Below are 8,221 nucleotides of genomic sequence, written 5' to 3'. Positions count from 1 at the left end.
ATTTGAGTCTGAGGGTTCAAGGAATGTTAAACGTGTAGTCCATCCTGTCAAACAATAACTGATTGTTAAATATTTGGTCTGTCACATTACAAATTGGCCTTTTCATGGAACACTCTCAATGTCTTAGAGATGGGCATAAAGATCAGGAGATCCTTGCATTTTACCACTATGATCACTATAAGCTCAACACATTGTTATATTCCTATGTGCTCTCAAGGATCAACGGCTAGGAAATTATGATAATTTTCTAGATCTATATGTCACCATATGTCATGTTCCCCATGTTCACTGCTATATCTTTGTATTTAGCTGCAGTTTAGTGTGCTAACTAAAAACAACAAATTCTGACTTACTAGTTACTCCAAAATGTTGTGGTTATGTTGATATGCTCAGAATGGTAAGAGTCGGATAGGTGTAGGGCTAATGTTCAGTTAAAATTAACACTTGAGGAAAAAGATAAAGCTGGTCATGCTCAGGTTTTTCTTTTGTAAACCCAAGTCTCTAAGATTTTTTTTTTTTAGATTATGGTGATTATCCTGCTTCTTCACTGTTGCATTTTATATTATTGGTAGAACCATCCAATTTATTGATAGTTCTCTTAGGGCCATTGTATACCTAATTGAGATTAGTATGCTTGCCATAGTTTTGATTTGTGCCTCCTCAGTCGGCCTGTTCATATCATTCTAGATAGATACAACATTTGAATGATAAAAAAAAATGGTTTTACCATCTTTAAATAATACACAGGGTCAATCCTCCACTCCCATACACAGCAGCTAGGTAGATGCATCCTCTTGTCTTTTTAGATAATATATATTTCCTATGTGTAAATACATTCTTACATTTGTTTAGATAAATGCAGTCCCATGTACCTTCTCTATAAATTTGGCATTCGGGTTTTACCGGATATCTTTCCATCATCCTGCATTTCTTGCAATTTTGCCTTACACTAACCAAGTGTTTTGTAGGAAATACATCTAATATGCAGATTTCCTTCTTAGATTAGGATTTCAAATGCAATTCCAACAATGTAATAAGTCAGATATTAATGAAAATTGTACATTTCCTGTTTTAGATAGAATGAATGAGCATTGTAAAAATCATAAATTGCTTGTTTTCATGCTTTTCCCTTTATTTTCCAAAATCTCACAATAGTGAAACACGAATGACACGTACACCATTTCATAAGAGGTAAATTAATCCTAAGTTGATGATTTACATCAATGGCCATAGTCAGGATGTGAACAAAACTTAGGATTTTTATTTTTTATAAAATAACAATGATTCACACTGGATCCTCTTCAAAAATCATCATATTTTCAAATATTTCCTTCTTTTATTAGAGTTTAACTTAAAATTGGCTCAAAATATATATCAATGGCCATAGTCAGGGTATATTGAGAGTTAATTTCATTTTAAACTCTATAAAAGCACAAAAATATGTTTTATTCTTCACCTGAATTCAAATATAGATTATTATATAATACATTCAATGACCATAGTCAAGGATGTATTATATTTTCAATCTTATTTTAATTCATTTAAAGAATAGGATATGCTTTTCAAAATCTAATTTTAAATTCTTTAAATTCATTCATCACTTAGGATAGAACTGCATCATGTTTTCAAACTTCCTTTTTTCAAAACTCCAAGTAATGTAAATATCTTCTTCAATCGATCTTCAATTCTTGTAAAATCCAATTCATCTTTTTATTCTATTTTCATTTCCAAATCTCAAAGTTCAATTTAAACTTTGAGATTTCAAATTTATCTTGTGCTCAAAAACCCCAATCAAAATTCAAAGTTCAATTTAACTTTGAAATTCTTGATTCATTCCAAATTCAAAGCTCCAAAACCAAAGTCCAATTTGACTTTGAAATTCATTTATTCTCAAATCAAGTCTGGAATTCCAAACTCCAAAGTTAGATCCAAATTACATCTCGGATTCCAGATTTTGGATTCAATTCCCATCTAGGATCCTAGATCCAGAATCCAACATCATCTTGGATCTCAGACTTCAGATCCACTCCATTCTAGGATCCAGGACCCAATTCTACTTTGGATCTCAAACTTTAGATCCACTCCATTCTAGGATCCAGAATCCAATTCCACTTTGGATCTCAGACTTCAGATCCAAATCCCTTTTAGGATCCAGAATCCAACTCTAATTTGGATCTCAGACTTCAGATCCAAAAATCCATCTTACGGTCCAGAGTCTAACTCTATTTTTGGATCTTAGATTTTAGATCCTAAATCCACTTTAAGATCCAGAACCTATTTCAGAATCTAGAATCCAACCCCATTTCTTAATTCCAACTTTCAAATCCAGTTCCATTTCATTTCCAGAATTCAAATCTAAAGTCCATTTACAGATTACATCTGGATTTCTTAAATTCATTTCTATTTTGGATTTCTCAGATCCATCCTGATTTCAAATTTGAAATTCAAATTCCATTTCATTCCATTTCCTAGATCCAAAGTTTAAAAACTCAATTTCAACTTTAAAATCCATTTTTGACTTTGAAGCCTCATTTCTTTATCTTTCATCTTCAAATCTTTCTTTTCAAAATCAAGATTTATTTTTCCAACTCTGAAGACTTAGAACTTCTCTGATCTATCTCAAGTTCTAAAGTTAGATTCAATCATTTTTTCACTCCCTTATCAAGTTCATCTCAGGATACCTGGAAATTTTCAAAACATCTTTCAAAAAGAGCATACATCCTTGCATTGCACAAACATGATTCTTTGTGCATTTAGATCTTTAGGATAAATTCTTAGATGATATTTAGGCAAAGCAAAAGGCATAGATTCGATCCTTGGTTCGATTACCTCTGGTAAAGGCGTCAGGAACGGTCGAAGCTTGTACCGACGAACAAATCCCATCTCTCAATTTTCCCACAAATTTTCAAAACGGAGGCGAGTTAAATTTATTAATATTTTCAAATTAAGGTCAATTAAGACCGTGCAAAAGAGTTCTTCTTCTCTCTTTCTCTCTTTCTTTTCTGTCTTTTATTTTTCTCCCCTCAAAAAGGAGGAAAATAGAGGTTAGAAAAGGAAAAGGGAAGGAAGAGAGAGAAACCACAAGAGAGGAAAAAAATTGCGATGATCACAGTTTTGGCGACCATGATGGGACACGTCTCCGTCTGGTCGAATTATGCCTTGGCTTTGCTTTAATATTTTTCTAAGTCTTTATTCTTCTATGGCAGCTACATTTTCCAGGCAAACCTTAGGAGCCTAGACTCTGTCCTAAGCTGACATTATTTGCATATAGGATCTAAGTATGGTTTGGTAGGACCATATTGAGGAGATTATTTCATGTTCACATTAGATTTAGGTCTTAAATACAACTCTCCTCAATTTTAGGGATTGAATGCAAACAATGTATGCAAGTGTATGCTTTTCTTCATTTTAATCTATCTCTTTTAGGACTTGCATTAGAGCCATCTGATTTCTTGCATGTTGAGAATATTTTTGAAAACATCCCTACCTATATTGTCCCGGTCTTCACGTTGCTGGGCTATCTCACTGAACCATAGTTCGGGAGAGAGCCTCACAATTGAACCACTTATTTGGGTTCGCGCCCCCCTACCACGTACCTAAGGACCATAGTCCAAGGTATATCGGTAGGCGCTCAAGGATGTTGGGAAGCCCTTACCTTAGAACCGGAGAAATATCTTATATGCCATGTACTTTGAGCTTCGGCTTGAAGTATATCGGCATACCTTGATCGGAATCAGATGATCTGAACCATAGAGTTAGGATTAAGGTCCTACAAGCTATTTCAAATATTGCATTTAGAGTCAGCCTTTAGGGAGTGCTGTGTGCGCATCCTTGTTTGTGCAGCTCTGATTGTACGATGTCTTCCTTATATCCTCCTATATATATCGAACCTTTTTCAAAACCCTGGGTGTACTATTCAAAATTTCCCTCTATTTTCAAAAAAGCCAGGTGCATATTTTTCCCTTACCTACATTCTTTTCTCTTTTGTGTGTCAAAAATTTTCTTAAAAACCCTGGAAAGACTTTTCTAAGTCCTTTAACCTCTCAAAATTTCCAGGATTTATGTTTGTCCTCTTCTTTTATCAAAAGTCTGTCTGTAAGTACTGCATTCTATATAACTCTCTTCCTCTTTTGCCTCAGTATCATTCCAATGGCATCCGAATCTCTCGATGCTATCTTTCCCAGGGATCATGTCTTCTATCAAATAAGGGATGGAACCCCGGATCATCGGGTTATCCAGTCTCATTCCTTCTTCCCTCGGTGGTATTATTCTTGGTTCGCCACCTTCTCGCGTATGTTTCCAGACCACTTGGATGAGTGCGGATTGGAGATGGCATCGGCAGTTGGCAAGCGAACCATCAACGACAGTCTGATTCAAGCTATGGCAGAACGGTGGAATCCGCGTACCTGCACATTTTGGTTTCCATGGGGAGAGATGACTCTGCTAAAGGATGAGTTAAGTGACATCATGGGATTGCCAGAACCAGCTGGTCAGCCAGACGATCCAGTCGAGCAGCAGTTCCTGATCAATGTCAAAGGGATAGATGTTCGAGAAGCATTGGCCAGAGCTACAGGGAGAAGATCTTGGCCTCTCACAGAGATCAACGGAAGTCAGTTCATCGACCTGTTTGGACTCTATCGCAAGTATGGGGCCTACGAAGAAGTCAATACTATGTCTCGAGCAGCAAAAGAAAGAATCCAACATGCCATGGTCCTATGCACAGTGGGACTAGCGTTCTTTCAGGATGGTCAGAATTTCATCGATGTCAGAGTCGCTCAACTCTTTCGAAGATGGGGAAGCAAGCAGATCCATCAGCTTTCAGTGTCCATGGCAGCACTAGCCTTTCTCTACAAAGGCTTAGCTCGTTTCTCCCTCGGAGAAACCATCTTGGTGGAAGGATGCACGTATGCCTTGCAGTCGTGGTTCCTATGACATATGCCATCAAAAGCCAGTTCCTTCAGGTTCAACAGCAAGAAGCCGAAGTCCGCCATTCAGTGTCGAGCATTAATCGAGAGTCTGCACCAGGAAGAGATCCTCTAGGACTACTTTGACAGACGAGAATCAGTTTCTCGCTACACTTATGATCGTAGCAAGCGTTACAGATTGCTCGGCCCTTTCTTCTGTGTCGACTATCAGCCAGAGAGGTGTCTCAGACAGTTCTCGCAGCGACAGATTCGTGTCAACACTCGCTTTCCGACAAGCCGCATGCCAGAATTCGATCTGCAGTCGGATCAGTGGTCTGGGGCATACCACATCACCAAATACACTTGGGACTCCTTCATTCCTTTGTCTATATTTCCTGGTCCTAATGTATCATCGGAATATCGAGAATGGTGGCAAACTGTCTGCCCACCTTCTCTTTGTATTTAAATTTTGTCATCAATAAAAATGCAACTTTTTGTTCTGATAAAAAGCTTTTTATGGCCAAATTTTATTTTGTTTATATGGTCACGATTCTCGTGACAAATTCATCCCCGATGATGAGACCACTTTCCTATATTCTTTCTTCGATTATCTCTCATCGTGATGGATGACCTCGCCTAGGTCATAAGGCACATTTTTGTCACCGCAAAATGGGGACACAATTATCGCAAAAATTGTGATGACCCGAACCCTGGTGATGGGATAACTTGTCTAAATTGTCTATCAAATCCTTCTTTCCTATCTTTTTTCTCAAAGCATCGCATTTTCAAAAATTCCTCCGGGCTCTAACCATTCCTCTATTTTGACAGAAATCATCTGGTATTGTAAAAAATGGTGCAAACAAGAGCTGGAAAAGAGACTGCTCCTCAGCACAGTGACAGCGAAATCGAAGCAATGGATTCTCCCAAATTGGTCAGGGGGCAGAATCAGAACCAAACCGATGATATAGATCCTGCCATATACAACCTGTTCAAAAGAATGATGACCAGAATGATGTCAGAACAGGCTGAGGCCAGTCAAAAGGAGGTTGCTCCGAAAAGAAAGCCAAAGAAGAAAGCTGTGAAAAAACCAGTCAGGATCGTCAGGAAAAAAGTGCAGCCTGACACCACTTCTGAAGAAACAGAGTCAGTTGAAGAGGAATCAGAAGAGGAAGAACAGTTTGTTCATCATTAGAATCTTCTGCCTATAAAGACTGCTGCAGAGCTCGAATCAATAAACAAGCCCATTTCGGCTAATGATCCTATGCAAGAGCAGATGAAAGAAATGAATCGGGCCATCAAGGATATCCAAGCCAAAAGCAAAGGCAAGCAGACCTACTCCGGTGAAGATTTTTACAATGGCCTAGATGGGGATGACAATCTGGAAAATCTCCCTCGCAAGTTCCTTAAGTTCGATGAAACAAGCAACCCTAAGGCTCATTTGGCCACTTTTTATGCTGAGTGCGGTCGTTTCAGGAAAGACAATCGGGCGTTATTCATTTGCTTTCCTCGCAGCCTAGAGTGTGTAGCAGCCAGGTGGTATGCAGACCACATTAATCCTATCGAACTACGAGAGTCTGATAAAGTTGTTAACCTGTTCATTGAGCGCTTCATGTTCAATGTTGAAGCCTCACCAACCCTCAACCATCTGTACAATCTAAAACAGAATGAGAATGAGAAAGCCAGCGAATTCATCCATAGGTGGAGAAGCACCTGTAACAGAATGAAGGTTCTCATCCCAGAGGAGCACGCCCTACAAATTATTTCGAACAACTTTGCCCAGCCCCTGAGGAACCTCATTTCTACCTCACCTGCCAAATCATTCATCAAACTAATTGAGAAAGCCAAATGGATCGAGACCGGCCTGGACAATGGTCTGTACGAAGGGTACCCTTTTGTTAGAGGGAATCCTGATCAGAAGAAGAAGGCGCACGTCACCTATGCTACAAAATTTTTGGATCAGAGCAGCGATAGTTCTAACAGCAAGAAGAACAAGAAAAATCGTAACAAGAATGCCGGACATTCCAGGGCCGAAAATACGAATTCAGCAGCCCAGAAGGGAAAATTTGTTAAAACACAGCCCGTCCAGTCAGTGCCTTAGCCAGAAGCGAAACAACCCGAAAAGTCGAAACACGAGGGTTAGAGTTATGATCGAGAGTTCACAGCTTTGGAACAATCTCGCGAAGATATCTTGGAGTATATGATGTTAAAAGGAATGATCAAACTCCCCAAAGTGGCAGATCCTCCCGTTGCTATGGGAAAATGGACGAATAAATTCTGCAAATTCCACCGGACTATTGGGCATGATATAGAGCACTGTTTTGTCCTTAAAAACATCATCCAAGACTGCATTGATAAGAACTTGATAATTGAGGATGAAGAAGAACAGCCGGAAATCTTGTCCAAGCCATTTCCCAAGCATTCAGTTTCAGTCATCACAGAACAAGCATTTTCTCTTCAGGGAAGTATCCAGCCGTGTTCTAGTCAGGACATTCGGGATCAACATCAGGTCCTGGTCCTTCGCCAAGCACAGTCTTCCGCCAAGAGGGTGGATATTACAGCATTCTCCAACAACAAGAAACCAGCAAAAGCAGCGGCAAAAATTGCCAAGATAGTTCCCAGGATCCTGAAGCGCTTCATCAAGGTGGCTTCGAGGAAGGATGAAACTTCGGGGCAAGTTCAGAAGCCAATCACTTCTCTATCCAACATTTTTATCCTAGATCTGACCCATGCTTCACCTGAGCATCAACAAGTGCTAGAAGAGCTTCTTAGAAAAATCAAAGTCAAGCCTAGCACGACACCGCAAGACATGGCTCAGATCGTCAATCAAACAATGACGAATGCACCAATCACATTCTCGGATGAGGATTTGCCAAAGCCTCATTCATTTCACAACAACGCCTTATACATAGTGGTGCGAACCAGGGGCATGACAGTCCCTCATGTGCTCGTCCATGGAGGCAGCAACCTCAATATCTGTCCTGAAATGACGGTCAAGGCTTTGAGACTGAAAGAAGAAGAATATATCCCAGATCCGATCACGATCTACGGTTTTGACAACCATGGGCAGACAGCCAAGGGAAAGATATTTCTTGAGATTTTCATCAACTATTCAGTATATACTGTCCTTTTCCACATAGTGAATGTGTCACCTACCTACAACCTGTTGCTTGGACGCACTTGGATACATAACGCCAATGCTGTTTCATCAACCTTGCACCAATGTATCAAGTGGTCAAAGGGAGGCATGATCACTACGGTCCTAGGAAAGGATCCGTAAGAGCGACTCCCGCAGCCAATGATTCTCCATCCTACTTTCA

This window comes from Nuphar pumila, chromosome 7 (assembly GCF_984573655.1).
Source record: "Nuphar pumila chromosome 7, dmNupPumi1.hap1.1, whole genome shotgun sequence".
Lineage (NCBI taxonomy): Eukaryota > Viridiplantae > Streptophyta > Magnoliopsida > Nymphaeales > Nymphaeaceae > Nuphar > Nuphar pumila.
Note: the sequence above shows the minus strand (reverse complement) of the source record.